This window comes from Rhinatrema bivittatum, chromosome 3 (genome assembly GCF_901001135.1).
Source record: "Rhinatrema bivittatum chromosome 3, aRhiBiv1.1, whole genome shotgun sequence".
Taxonomy (NCBI): Eukaryota; Metazoa; Chordata; class Amphibia; order Gymnophiona; family Rhinatrematidae; genus Rhinatrema; species Rhinatrema bivittatum.
The window spans coordinates 550,541,578-550,557,363 of NC_042617.1; the positions used below are offsets into that span (position 1 = coordinate 550,541,578).

The 15,786-nt window shown below is 43.6% G+C and overlaps 1 protein-coding gene across 1 annotated transcript in view; it reads right to left on the reverse strand.

Annotated features, from left to right (window-relative positions):
- The window catches only part of SLC35F1 (solute carrier family 35 member F1), an 889,467-nt gene that overhangs the window by 95,778 nt on the left and 777,903 nt on the right, over positions 1-15,786 (reverse strand). The window lies entirely within an intron of this gene.

The window sequence follows — 15,786 nt, forward strand, 5'->3', positions numbered from 1 at the left end:
TTGAAGGGGATTGGGTCGCATAGGCATATGTGACCAACTGGACAGTCACTCTGCATCCACCACACTCATTCCCTCGTGCACCATCTAAATGGTGAAAAGAATTAGTAATTTTAAAAAACAATTAGGATGAAAGGAGGGCGAGTGAGCTTTGCTAATGACACCAGATCCAACTTGGAATATTATGGCATTCAACTATATAATTAATAATTTCTTCATAGATTTTTGTAATTTCCTAATAAGGAGATACCACTTTATTTATTAATCTCGTGAATTTCTGACAAGCCTAATCAATGTCTTTGACTGGGTGACCAGAGATTTAGATTAGGAGAGAGCACCAGATGTAGTGTACTTGAATTTTAGCTAGGCCAATGACCGAGTATGAATATGTACTTGTGTGTACCCTAGGTATGCGCCCTAAAGAGAATGACTGGTTTAAAAACTGGTTGAATTGGATAAAGGGTAGTAGTGAAGGGAGTTCACTCAGAGGAAAGGGGCATAACCAATGATGTGCTGCAGGGATTGATTCTTGGTCTAGTTCTATTCCATATTTTCATAAGTAATATCACAGACAAGCTATAGGGAAATGTTTGTCATTGTGTGGATACCAAAATATGCAACAGGCTAGAAACCCTGCAAGATGTAGAAAACATGAGAAGAGATGTCGTGAAGCTTTAGAAATGGGCTAGAGCAGGGTGGCCAAATCTGGTGCTCAAGAGCCACAAACGGGCCAGGTTCTCAGGATATCCACAATGAATTTGTATGAGATAGATTTACATAAAATGGAGGGAATGCATGCAATCTATCTCATGCATATTCATTGTGGATATCCTGAAAACCAGGACTGTTGGTGACTCTCAAGGACTGGAGTTGGCCACCCCTAATCTAGAGACTAATAGCAACTAAGTCAGGGCTTCCCAAACCTGTCCTGGGGACCCCAAAGCCATTCGGGTTTTCAGGATATCCACAATGAATATGCTTGAGATACATTTACGTACAATGGAGACTCAGTATATGCAAATTTATCTCATGTATATTCATTGTAGATATCCTGAAAACCTAACTGGCTGTGGGGACCCCAGGACAGGTTTGGGAAGCCCTGAAGTAAGATTTCATGCTAAAAAATGCATAGCCATGCATTTCGGTTGCAAAAGCCCAAGGGAGCACTAAGGCGGGCTAAGTTCTATGTGCTAAACAGAAGCAGGATCTGGGGGTGATCATATCGGATGATATTAAGGTGGCAAAACAGGTAGATAATAGGGGGTACACGGGGTAAAAATTTTGTTTTGTTTTTTTATTTCATTATTAGGGTATTCTTTTCTAAGAATTTCATTTTGTTTAATATTTATTTTGTTTTCTTTTGTTTAAAAAATGAAATAAACATAAAAAAAAAAAATCCCAAAAATGCAATAAAAAAAGAAACGATGCCTCTGGAAGCCACCTGTCCCTACTACCGACCCCTCCCACCCAGAAAAATGCCAGAGCAGGATCCTCCCCAGCTCCCACTTACCCGGTCCGAGGGGTCCACTGATAAGGCCTAGGCTCAGGCCAAATTCTTGGATTTGCATAGGACTATGGAAGGTCAACTCAAACTCAGCCTAGGCCCTACACAAAGCCCAGGCTTCAAGACCTGTTCTGAGGTCGAGATCCAACCAGGGGACCAGGTTCTGACACCAGGGACTGACCCAGAGGCTGGTTCTGACGCCTGGGCCTTGGCCCGGACCTAGGCTTGATGCTGGGATCTGGCCTTGAGGCTGGGTCCCGACACCTGGTCCTCAGCTTAGGTCAGGGCACAGGCCCAGGCTTGACATTAGGGTCCAGTCCAGAGATCAGGTCCTGATGCCTGGGCCTCAGCCTAGGCCAAGGCCCAGGCCCAAGCCTGAAACCGAGGCCCATTCTGGAGATTGTGTTTCAAAGCCTCAGCCTGGACCCAGGCCTGACACCAGAACCCAACCGGAAGACTGTGTCCTGACACCTGGGCCTCAGCCTAGGCCAAGACCTGGGCCAAGAACTGAAGCTGGGGCCCAGATTGGAGGCTGGGTCCTGATGCTTCTGTCTCAGCCTTAGCAGAGGCACAAGGCAGGAGGCCAGAGCTGAGGCCTCTGACATGCTGTCCTCTTCTTTCTTCTTTACAATGATGGCTTCCACTGGGGACATGCCGGCGTTAATTAAATCCGGCGCCTCCCTCCTCAGCGGAGACTACTATTTTGTTCTACGGCAGTCTAAATGACTGGTACAGAGAAGGGCTACCAAAATGATAAGGGGAATGGAACAATTCCCCTATGAGGAAAGACTAAAGAGGTTAGGACTTTTCAGCTTGGAGAAGAGACGACTGAGGGGGGATATGATAGAGGTGTTTAAAATCATGAGAGGTCTAGAATGGGTAGATGTGAATCGGTTATTTACTCTTTCGGATAGTAGAAAGACTAGGGGGCACTCCATGAAGTTAGCATGGGGCACATTTAAAACTAATCGGAGAAAGTTCTTGTTTACTCAACGCACAATTAAACTCTGGAATTTGTTGCCAGAGGATGTGGTTCATGCAGTTAGTATAGCTGTGTTTAAAAAAGGATTGGATAAGTTCTTGGAAGAGAAGTCCATTACCTGCTATTAAGTTCACTTAGAGAATAGCCACTGCCATTAGCAATGGTTACATGGAATAGACTTAGTTTTTGGGTACTTGCCAGGTTCTTGTGGCCTGGATTGGCCACTGTTGGAAACAGGATGCTGGGCTTGATGGACCCTTGGTCTGACCCAGTATGGCATGTTCTTATGTTCTTACTGTACAAATAAATGGCAGCCTCCACTGAGGAGGGAGATGCCAGAGTTAATTAACTCTGGAGCATCCCCAGCGGACGCTATCATTATAAAGAAAAAAGAAGAGGATGATGCATTGAAGGCTGTGCTCTGGTTTCCAGGCCTGACCTGTGCTGTGGCCCCAGCATTGGGACGTGCTCTCTGGACCAGGCCCCAGCATTGGGCCTGAGGCTGGGTCTTGGATCAGGCCGAGATCCAGCATCGGGATCTGGTTTTTGGGCTGGGCCAGGATTTTGGATCCGGTAAGTGGGGACTGGGATGTTTCCCAGCCCCGGCAAAATTTTGGGGCCTGGACCTTTGCTCAGGTCTTGGCCTAAGCCCTAGCGTTGGGCTCGGGTCTAGGCTGAGACCCCAGCGTCGTGTACTGGTGTAGGCTCTGGGCCTTCTCTGGGCCTTGGCCTATTCCCTAGGAGAAGCCCTGGTCTCTAGCTTGGGCTTAGAGCTGCCGAGTGACCTTTTTTTTTTTTTTTTTTTTGAGGTTCTGAAAAGAAAACACGAAAACCAACCAAATTTCATCAGATTTTCAATTGTTTTGTTTTGAGAATGAAATGAAACAAAATAGGAAATGTTGCCGTTATTTTTTATTTAATTTCTCCTGAGTGCACATCTCTAGTAGATAAAGTGATGGTGGCGGGAGCCAGAAGGATGCTTGGATGAATAGGGAAATGACTCGCCAGCAGGAAAGGGAAGGTAATGTTGGGTCTGTGTAAGTCTTTGGTGAGACCTTACTTGGAATATTTTGAACAATTACGGAGATTGCCCTTTGAAAAGGCATTAAATCAAATAGAGTCGGTCCATAGGGTAGCTACTAAAGCGATCAACTGTCTTCATAATGCAGCATATTGGGACAGACTTAAAGACCTATACATGTATACCTCGGAGGAAAGGGAGGTAAAGGGAGATATGATAGATATGTTTAAATGCCTCCAAAGAAGAAATGCACAGTAAGTGGGCCTCTTTCAATGGAAAGAAAGATCTGGAATGAGGGGTCATGGGATAAGGATGAAAGAGGGTAGAATGAGGAATAACCTAAGGAAATATTTCTGTACAGAAAGGGAGGTGGATGCGTGAAACAGTCTCTCTGTGGAGGTGGTGAAGACAAGAACGGTATTGGAATTCAAGAGAGCATGGAATGAGCACAGAGGATCTCTGAGGGAGAGAAAAGGTTATAAAGCTGAGCAGGGGATGTGGATAGACAGACTGGATAAGCCATATAATATTTATCTGCCATCATGTTCTCTATTTCTATGTTATTTTGGCTGGTTCAGGCTAGATTTGCTGTGAGGACTAAATGGCATCAGTCAGTTATTTCCCAAAAATTCTTTCAGCTGTTTAATTATTTACTGACTTTATTTAAAACCAAATCTAAGTGCTATAAAGAATCCTCAGTCAGTTGATCAACTATCAGTAAAGAAGTTGGAAAACCACATCTCTTCTCAATGTGATTTTGCTATTGCCTACTGTGGAGATTATTAGTGCTGTTTACAAAGACTAGAAAAGGACTGTGAACTTTGGAATTGCAAAAAGGCCTTAAAGCTATGCTTCCTCCCACTGGGAACCCTAAGCCTCAGAACTGAAAAGCTGTCCATGGAGAACTGGTTGCAGATAGAGTCCCACTTTCTTTCTATGTGCCCCTGGGTTCAGTCTATGGGAGCCATCCTGCTCAGGGCTTACACATTGCTACACTGCACTACCGCCTCCTCTTCCCTAGAGAGCACTCGGCTTTCTCTTTGCCCCACAATGGGTGGCCCAACTTGGCCCAGCACAGTCAGCAGCACAGCATGGGGTCCCACTTTCAGTCCCATGTTGTGCTGCTGCCAATAATGGGCCTGAGCACTGGAAATGTGGTACCAGTTGTTCCCTTGTGGGAACAAATATCTGCAAAAAAAATGAAGGGCAGGGGATTCAATGAAACCCTTGTAGGGCTGGACTGCACAACACTGCACCCTGCACAATCCTCTAATGTCTATCTCCCTCCTCTCCTTTCCCCACCATGATGTTCCTCTGATTTCCATTCCCCTCCCCTCATAGTCCTGACATCCATCCTCTCCCTCTCTCACCTCTGAGGACCTTTGGTGCAGTGGCATACCTAAAGTATTTGGCACCCGGGATGGATACTTCTTTGGCACCCTCCCCCCCCCCCACCAATATATAATTTTAAAATTTCCGAAACATCAATAAAATATTTCAAAACAGCAAACACATCAAATAACAGTCAATAATTAAAACTAATAAGGATTTTAAAAATCTCCCATTCTCCATATCTGTCATCCTAAGATTGTTCTGGACTGGGGGCATGCATGCACACACACACACTCGCACACACACAATATGCTCCATCTTTCTCATATACACACATACATGCTTGGTGAGAGACAGAGGGAACATGTGTGTGTGTGTGTGTGTGAGACACACACACACTTTCTCTGTACCTCTCTCAAACACGCAGACATGCTTCCTCCATATCTCTCACATGCACGCTTATATACACACATGCTTCCTCTGTGGCTGTCTCACATGCTCTCTCTCACACACATACTCACACAAACACATGCTTTCTCTGGGGCAGATTTTAAAAGCCCTGCTCGCGTAAATCTGCCCGGATTTACGCAAGCAGGGCCTTGCGCGCCGGCACGCCTATTTTCCATAGGCCGCCGGCACGCGCAGAACCCCGGGACGCGCGTAGGTCCCGGGGTTTTTGGAAGGGGGCATGTCGGGGGCGGGGCCAAATGACGCAGCGTTTTGGGGGCGGGACGCGGCATTTCGGGGGCGAGCCCGGGGGCGTGGTTTCGGGCCGGGGCATTCCGGGGGCGTGGCCGCACCCTCCGGAACCGCCCCCGGGTCGGGTCTCGGTGCGCCAGCAGCCCGCTGGCGCGCGTGGATTTACCTCTCCCTCCGGGAGGCATAAATCCGTGGATAAAGGTAGGGGGGGGGGTTTAGATAGGGCAGGGGGGGGTGGGTTAGGTAGGGGAAGGGAGGGTAAGGTGAGGGGAGGGCGAAAGAAAGTTCCCTCCGAGGCCGCTCTGATTTCAGAGCGGCCTCGGAAGAAACGGAGGCAGGCTGCGCGGCTCGGCGCGCGCCGGCTGCCCAAAATCGGCAGCCTTGCGCGCACTAATCCAGGATTTTATAAGATACGCACGGCTATGCGCGTATCTTATAAAATCCAGCGTACTTTTGTTTGCGCCTGGTGCGCCAACAAAAGTTCGCGAACGCGCTTTTTTTTAAAACTACCCCTCTGTCTTTCTCTCACACATGCACATATGCATACAAAATCTGAACTGAAAACTACAACAAGCCAGATTCTGTATGCAATGCAACAATGGAAAATCAGAAAATCACTATTCCTCAAAACATTACAATCAAGAAATATAAATCAATCAGAATAGTAAAACCATACTAAAAAAATACATTTCAAAACAGCTGATGAATAGAATAATATTCAATAGTTAGAAGCTCCTATACAAATTTTTAAAAATTCCTAAACATTGATAAAATATTTCAAAATAGCAGACACAAAATAACACCCAATAATTAAAACAATAAGGATTTTAAAAACCTCCCACTCTCCATATCTGTCACCTTGAGATTGTCATGAACTGGGGGTGCACACACACAGAAACACAAATAAAATATGCTTCCTCTGTCTCACACACACATTCATGCTTGGTGAGAGACAGAGGGTACTTGAGAGTCTGTGTGAGTGAGACAGACACATACGTTTCTGCCACCTCTCTCTCTCTCACACACACGCACACACACTCGCATACCCACACACCCGCTTACTCTGTATCTCTCACACACGATTCCTATCTCACACATGCACACCACACACAGACACACACACACACACACATGCTTCCTCTTTCTCGCCCCCACCCCCACATGCACACAGACACCTGTCATACACAAACAGGCACCCTCTCATACACACACACACACACTCTCTCTCTCTCTCTCTCATACATTGGCATTTACTCACACAGGTCCAGCCTCTCTCTCTCATGTGTGTTTTGAAGCTCTTCTTTGGCTGCTGGCTGCACAGCAAGCCTCTTCTTCTGTCGCCAGCTCCGGGAAATTCTAGCAGCACTGCTGGGCCTTGTCTTCTGCCGCTGGCTCCCAGGAAATGCCGGGTGGCAATGCAGGGCCTTGTCTTCTGCCACTGGCCTCTTCTACAGGACCCCACCAGCATGTCACTTCTCCATGCTGCCTTGGGACCTTCCTGCTGATGGCAATGGCACCCATCCCCCTATTGTCACCTGGGATGGACCACCATCCTTGCCCCCCACCCCCCCTTAGTATGTCACTGCTTTGAGGTCCATATTTTCCTTTCCCTATCCTTTGTGGATCCCCTAAATCTATGTTTTTATAGTAGCCCTCTGAAATACATCCTTGCTTCCCCATCATTTTGCTTCCTCTAATATCCATCTTCCTCCCTCCCCCCACCTCATAGGCCTTTAATGTTCATCCGTCTCCATCTCCTTCAGACCACTGATATTCATATCCTCTCCATGGTCTTCTGATGGCTGTCTTCTCCCCCTATCCTATGTGAACCTCTAATGCTCGTCCTCAAAGGAACTTGCATCCTCACTCAAAACACCTAGGGAAAATATATTAAAGTACAGGGAAAGAACCATGAAGTGGGTACCATTCCTAGTAACATACAACCTTGTCTGAAGTAATAAGGAGTTATTTTTAGATTATGTGAAGAACTTTTTTACTTGGCAATTGGAAATAATAATAGTGGGACAAAGAAATTACTAATAAATTAATAAAATATAGATCAATATTAATTGTACAAGAGCATTACATGAGATTTTTTTAAATCATGCTAGTTTTACATGTTCTTTCTCTTAAGTCTGCTAGTATGTGACCAGTTGAAATAGGAAAGGAAACATCTGCTAACTGTTGAGAAGGGCCAGTGTCTGAATTGTTGGTGACTTATGCAATAGCAGGATGCTTCTGCTGGCAGAAACCACAATTAAGGCATAAATTTGCTGAAGTTGTGAATTCAAAATAAGACTCTGAATTTGCAACATCTGGACAAGAGCCAGAAAATGAAAGTGTAAAGGTCATTGTAATGAACAATGCCCGTTAGGTCATATGAGAGGAAAAGCACTATTAGCTGTCCCATCATTGGTCTCCAGGCTTGTGTCTCTCAGTTTCTTCTTAGATACTCTGACTCGCAAAAAGGGAGACTTATAAGGGAGGTATCTTCTTTATAAAGTTTTATTACCTCTTTATAAATCTTTATCTTTTATTATTGTAATGCTATTTGCTTTTTACTGTTTTATGTTTGCCTTTATTGATATTCATTATAATACTTTTTACCTTTGCTGATTTTTACTAGATTTTACAATATTCAGTAAAGCAAATATTTGCTTTCATTAGTTTGAGTTGTGCGTTCTATGGTATAATATGCCCCCATTCAGCCCACCATTTACATTTGGCATCTCAGAACAGGATATTACATCATAGCAACACTTTGAGTGTTGTTAAAATCATGTTTTAGAAAAATAAGGATTTAACTGTGGATGCCATGGTCATTTCCGGCTACACCATGGTACTGTGTTGCAGAGCAAATCGCGAGGTCTCATGTTTCTTGTGATCAGTGGGAAAAGGAGTTGAACAATGAGGTTGGACCATTAGAAGTCAAAGTGTCCACAATTTTAGGACAAATATGGTTGGAAAAAATGGATGTGAATGGAGGTTGGGCTTGCTGGTTATTGTTGTAGGCTAATTTATTGCAGTATTATGAACAAGAGAGATTGGACAACAGATTGCTTTTCTAGAAAAACAAAATCGGGACTATGAAGCACAATTAGTAGCTTTAAGGACAACGCTTGAGTCAGCACGGTTACAGCATGACCTAGCTCTGAAGCAGGCAGCTGTGGCTGTTTATGACTCAGCAGCATCTTGTGCTCAGGTATTATCACAATTCATGCAACAGAGGTTACAGATATCTGTGGCAAAGGTGGTTGCCATTATTGGGGGGAATACCTCAGTTGCAAGCCCCGATATCTGGAAGCTATGTGACAGTGATTATGAGGAAGCAGAGAAGGAAACATAGTGGGGTAACTCCATGAGGATGTTGTGCCCCTGGTGATTATCAAACATTCAAAAGATGAGTCAGTTGAGTCTGATGAGGAGGATGAGTCCCAGGATGAGGATAGAGGTGAGAACCTGGATAGGAATAGGGGTCCAGATTCAGAAAAAAAAGGGGGTAAGATAGCAATATGACAGACCATAACCACATCATATATTGCAAAACAATTGGCTCAATTAGATAGACATAAACAAAAAGATATGGAAAATTTTGTGGACTGGTTCATTTGCCTTGCTGACTAGGCTGGTGAGGAATAAATTTCTTTCATGGGACCTATATGTAAGGAACGCTTTGTCCAGGAGCTCTCCAATCAGGTAGTGGATGCCCTACCTGATAGTGAATCCCTCTCATGTCTACTTAATGCCATTGGTACTGGGATCCAGGAGATTGGCCTGGTACTATGTGGTCAGAATCATGGAAAAGAGTTTCTGAAGAGACAAAGGTCCTGCGGAAATTAGACCTACATTTAGCAGTGCAGAAAGACATTCCCCTTGAGGATATTCAGTTCACATGTCACGATATGAAACCTTTTGTACAAACTGCCAGACCAGCATCGGCAAATTTGGCTTTATTTTTAGTTTAGGAGCTGGCAAATCTGGGTCACAACAATAATACGTTTAAAGCATTGATTGCTAAATTGGTAGACCTATATGCATGGGGTTTAGATGATGGCACAGGAGACACTCATGAAAGGGGGGGGGGGGGGGGGAGAGAGTCCGAAAGGATATATCTCCTGTGGAGACGGAGGATTCATGTAGATGGGCTCCTCTCCTCCTTATTCTGCACAGGATCATTCACGTAAGCCGACTTTTCAGGGTAAAATCTGGCATGCCCTCACCCATATGGGTGGTGATAAAAAATATATGGACAGGTTAACCACTAAACATTGGATGCAGATGCTACTGGACAAGCAAGACTCTGCAGGCATCAGGGGGTCATTCAGCCCTCCGACTTCCGGAGTCTGCTAGCCTCTGGTAGGAAATTGGCCAAGCTTCTGTTGCCACATGAAAACATTTCTCCCCCGCAGGTGATCAACGACCCCATATGAACTTAATTGTTCCATGGAAATGGGAAAATAGGCAATAGATTAATTTCCTGGTGGATTTAGGTGTGGAGGCAACTATTATTAGGGGTAACCCACTCAGGTATAGGGGACAGCCAGTACAGCTGAAGGGATATGGAGGTTCTGTTACCCATAGGTGTGCAGGTCCTAGCACATTTTACTACCAAGGATGGTCACAGACTATCTCTTCCTATCATCATTGTTCCCCAGAAAGATTAAATATTAGGTATTGATTTTAACAAACAATTATTATTGGGAAGTAAAACATGGACAGATGTATATCCGCTCAAAACACGTTTGTTTCTGCCAGTCATGTGGGCTGCCTTCCAGATCCTATACCACTCCCAAAACCCACTGAAATTGTACACTCTGACCAGTTTACGACAAAATCCCCCTTTGCAGTTGTACAGACTACTATTGAATTAAGGAAGGCAGGGGTAGTTATACCTGCAATGTCCCCTTTTAACAGTCCTGTATGGCCAGTGCTCAAACAGGATGGATCATGGTGTTTAACTCTAGATTACCATAAACTGAATAGTGTCACCCCACCATTATATGCTGCAATACGCTCTATGGATGATTTGGTACATGTAATACAGGAACACAATGGTACCTGGTATGCTATAATAGATATCAACAATGCATGTTTTAGCTTTCCTCTTGAACTGTCTAATCAGGACATGTTAGCTTTTTCTTGGCTTGGGCAACAATATACTTTCAACTGTCTGCCACAGGGCTATGTACATAGCTTGACTATTTGTCATGAAAAGGTGGCACAGACTCTAGAACAACTATCATCCCAGTTACCATGTTCAATTAAATAACAGCATTATGTAGATGATATCCTATTGCAAGAGATTGCAGATGCATTAGCCTTGATATGTCAGGTGTTGGAAAAAGATGGGTGGACTGTCAATCTGACAAAAATTCAGGGACTTAGTCAGGATGTAAAATTTCTGGGTATACGCTGGCAAGCAGGTAAACATTGTATTCCTGATTCAGTACTTAATAAAATCTAACAATTGGCCACACCAACCTCACAGAAAAAAACCATGTACTGCATCTCTCTCAGTTATTGCGCCCTCTATATGAACTCTGTAAAAAGAAGTGTTTTTTTTAATGGACAGAGGAAACAGAGTGCATTTGAGGCTACAAAACTGGCAGTGCTCACAGCTCAGAATTTATATGCTGTAAATGAGAATGCCCCATTTATTTTGGAGGTGTCCATGTTCCCTATGGGAGCAGACTGGTCTCTTTGGCAAACTGATGAGACTGGCTCTAAAAATGCTTTGGGATTTTGGGGTAGGAGATGGACCCCAGCAGCTATGTAATATACAATGCTGGAAAAACAAATATTGGGAGTCTACTGGCTTTAATTGAAACTAATCAAATTACTGGGGAAAGGGATATATTACCTTGAGAACACAGATTCCTATTATGACCTGCATAAATGCAGCAAACATCACTGCGTTGGCAGGCAATGTTCTCACAGCGAGTCTTTAAAATGGAAATGGTATATTGCCAGCTGTTTCCAAGGTTCTTCCACGGGCCTGAATAAAATACATGAGGGATTCCCCTAGTCTCACAGAGGTACTTCCCAGCATTTGACAACAATCTGTCACAGAGTCCAGTTTTAAAAGCCCCAAAATATGATACTCTGACCACAGAACAAAACTTACTTGCCTGGTTTGCTGACTGCAGTTGTCAATACATTCAAGGACAGAGGAGGTGGAAGGCTGAAGTGTATTCTGCTCTGCAGTTACATAAATGTAGGGAACGTATTGGGCGGAGTAGTCAGTATGCTGATTTAAATGCAGCATTACTTGCCCTGCAATTAGCGCAACAGGATGGGGCCAATACACAGATTCTTGGGTAGTGTATAAGGATCCGCTGCGCTGGATGGCCAGGTGGCATCAAGATGCCTGGAAGATTAAGAAAAAGCCACTTTGGGGTAAAGATTTATGACCAGAGATTTGGAAACTGTGTCAGGAAATGCAGGTTTTTGTCAGACACGTAGATGCCCATGTGGGAATGGATGATGGAGAGAGCATTTATAATCATACGATTCATATTCAATATGCAGCCGTTTGTGCTGTTTGCATTGGAGAATATGTGCACGAGGCTTCAGGTCATTTGGGGGAAGGTAATATGCTAAAATGGACCAGTCTTAAATATCTTCCCATTACAAAAACTGAAGCAGATCAGCAGTTAGAGATTGCCAGAAATGTCAGAAAGAGAAAGGGTGAATTCCAATGCCCAGAAAATGTAGTAGTGTGCCATGGGAAGTTTTACAGGCAGATTATATGGGCCCCTTGCCAAATGGTAAACATGGGCATATGTTTATTTTAAATACAGTGGATACTTGTACTGGAGTCTATCATTGCTTTGAAAAATGTTTTCTGTTTTCGTGGGGTTACCCACTAGAAATTCTGTCTGATAATGGGTCACATTTTGGGGGGAAAACAGTGCCAGCTTTTGCTGCCTCTGTAGGGATATTCCATATTTCTTAGCTGGGTTTATGGAGGGAACAGAGAATTTAGTCAAACAACAGTTGCGAATTCAGGGCAATGATTCCTGTGCCGAGTGGGTTTCTAACTTGCTGTTGTTGAATCTTATTTGAATGCTTGACCCTCTGTACTTATCATTCTATGCTCCTGCCAACAGACTAGACCTATTATTGATTGGAGAAAACCAATCAATCCTTGAGTGAGGGACAGAAAGTGTGGGCATGTTTTCCATCCCAATCACCTGATTGGCTTAGAGGAGAGATTCTTTCTTTGAGTCATGGCCATGACCACCTCAGTGCTTATTGAAAGTCGAACAGCACCTGTCTTCCATTCTGTTCATCGCCTGAAGGCTGCAGAGTGAGAATGACTATATGTTCACCAGTATTGGGACTCTTATGTGTTCTGATGATTTTATGACGTTGGGTGTTTTTCCTTCTTTTAATCATAATGTAATATTACATGTTATGATGAAAAAGGGCCCATATCTCTTCAACACCATAGACATTCTGAGATCATGTAAGTAAAACAAAATGTCTTTTTACATCTGCTTACTTTAGCAGCAAAACAATTGAATTTTTCTGACTGCTCAGTATGTTTACCACTTTTTCTTTCAGTGGACGCAGGTTTAAACCCATTAACTAATCATCCAGTACCTCTCTTAGCTACGGTACAGTGTGAAATGTCCTGGTGTGGGCATAAAATTCCATGGACAAGAATTAAATATGCTCCTTTTACCCCCTTCAATCCTACAGCATGTCTGGTTTTTAAAACCTTCATTCCCAATGTTATTTTGAATTCATCCTGCAATGTTATACATTTTTTCTTAACTATAGAGCACCAGACAATTCCATTCTTTGATTTTATGTGGGTTAATGAAACTGTCATTAAAGGTGATAATTGTACTGGAACCTGGATGCCCAATAAGGTCTTTCAGAGTGGGCTTGGCATATTCACAGTCTGGTATTTCAATGCTTATTGCAGGGATGCTCAGAATATAATGCTGGCAAAAGGACATACAGTATTCAATGTCTGTCTCACATCTCTGTGGTTCTGTACATTATGCCAAGAACCCTTCTGTTAAGTATATTACTAATTGGGCCACAGTAATGACTTGCATTATTCACAATGTTACTAAAAGTCCCAGTAGGAAAGGTGCTTGGGATAATTATCATATACTACCTTTAGTTTTATTGGCATGAGAAATGTCAGATCCTAACCAAACTGAAACATACTGGTCTAATCACACACACTCACCCGACAAGGTTTACCCAACTGTGGTCCCTCTCCTTGGGTTCCAGTAGCATCTCTGCTCATGAATCGTATGTTTACCCCTAAGCACCAACAGCGTAGCAAGTGTGCCACGCCGAAAAAAGCTGTCATGTGGGATCCTTTAACCTTAACTGAAATAAATAGTCTCATTGCGGCTTCAGCACTCATATTTGGAGCGGGCCATAGTACAGCCAGATTGGCCACAACTTTTTTTGTGCCTCCAGGCCATTGTGGAGTTATTTAAAAGCACTGCAGTTAGATCATAAAAACATTCTACCATTCAATTAAGAGAAATAACAACTACTTTACAGGATCATAGATTGGCCCTAGATGTGTTATTAATGGCACAAGGAGGCCTATGTTATACTCTTTAAACCACTTATGATAATCAATGTTGTGTAGAGGTTATTGAGTGTATCCCTATAATTCTTAATTTAACCAAGCACTTAGAAGAAAATTATAATTTATCCTCTGACTGGCTAGCTGAACCAGAGTGGTGAAAGCCTTTTTTTTTATCTTTAAGGGAACAGATTAAAGGGTGGAGCAGAAGAGTACTGATCTATTTCCTCACAGAGTTTGCATGTTGCATTGCAGTGGCTTTATCATTATGTGTTTAAAGGTATTACTACAAAGGATTGTTGTTCGTCTCATGCCAATCACTATATATGAAGTACCACGTAGATCAAAAACTGAACTTGTATGAAGGAAAAGTGTGTATATGCTACAATACGTAAGATAGCATAAAGAACAGTCACATGTGATAATTTTTAATGAAAGTAGAAATAAACTCATTTAGATTGGCTTTGCTAATATAACTTAAGGCATCACAGAAATCCACATTTTTCTTCACAGTCTTTTTGTGTGATTCCTTTGTTCCAAGACTTGTTGGATGGAGTATCCGAAGTGATAAGGAGTTATTTTTAGATTACGTGAAGAACTTTGTTATGCGGCAGGTGGGAACAATAATAGTGGGACAAAACAATCACCAATCAATAAATAAAATGTGGATCAATATTAAGGGGTGGATTTTAAAAGGGTTACACGCGTAACCCTTAAAAACCTCCCCTGCGCGCGCCGAGCCTATTTTGCATAGGCTCGGCAGCACACGCAAGCCCAGGGACGCACGTATGTCCTGGGGCTTGCAAAAAGGGGTGGGGCGTGGGCGGTCTGGGGTGGGTGGGGCGTGGCCTGAGCCTCCAGGCACAGCGGCCATTTGCCGGGAGGCAGGCATAACTTCTTCAACAAAGGTAAGGGGGGGGGGGTTTCTAGGTAGGGCTGGGGGTGGATTAGGTAGGGGAAGGGAGGGGAAGGTGCGGGGGGGTGGGTGGAAGGAAAGTTCCCTCAGAGGTCGCTCTGACTTCGGAGTGGCCTCGGAGGGAACGGAGGCAGGCTGTGCAGCTCGGCGCGCACAAGTTGCACAGTTGTGCACACCCTTGCATGTTATAAAATCGGGCGTAGATTTGTTCATGCCAGGTTGCGTGAACAAATCTGCATCCATGCACAGGTTTTAAAATCTGCCCCTAATTGCGCAAGAGCTTAACATGAGATTCTTTTTAAATCATGGTAGTTTCACATGATTTTTCTAAATCTGCTAGTAAGTGACCAGTTGAAATAGGAACAGGAAACATCTGCCAACTGCTGATAAGGGACAGTGTCTGAAATAATGGTGACTCATACAGTAGCAGGATGTCTTCTGCTGGTAGAAACCACAATTAAGGCATACATCTGCTGAAGTTGTGAGTTCAAAATAAGACCAACTGACTTTACAACATCTGGATTAGAGCCAGAAAAGAAGAGTATAAAATTAGTTGTAATGAGATTATATGAGAGGGAGAACACTATTAGCTGCCCCATCTATGGTCTCCAGGCCTGTGTCTCTCGGTTTCTTCACAGATAAGTTGACTCGCAAAACGGAGACTTGTGAGGAAGGTATCTTCTTTATAAAGCTTTATCTCTTTATAAAGCTTTATCTTTTATTATTGTAACACTATTTGCTTTTTACTCTTTATGTGATATTTCGGTGATGCTGT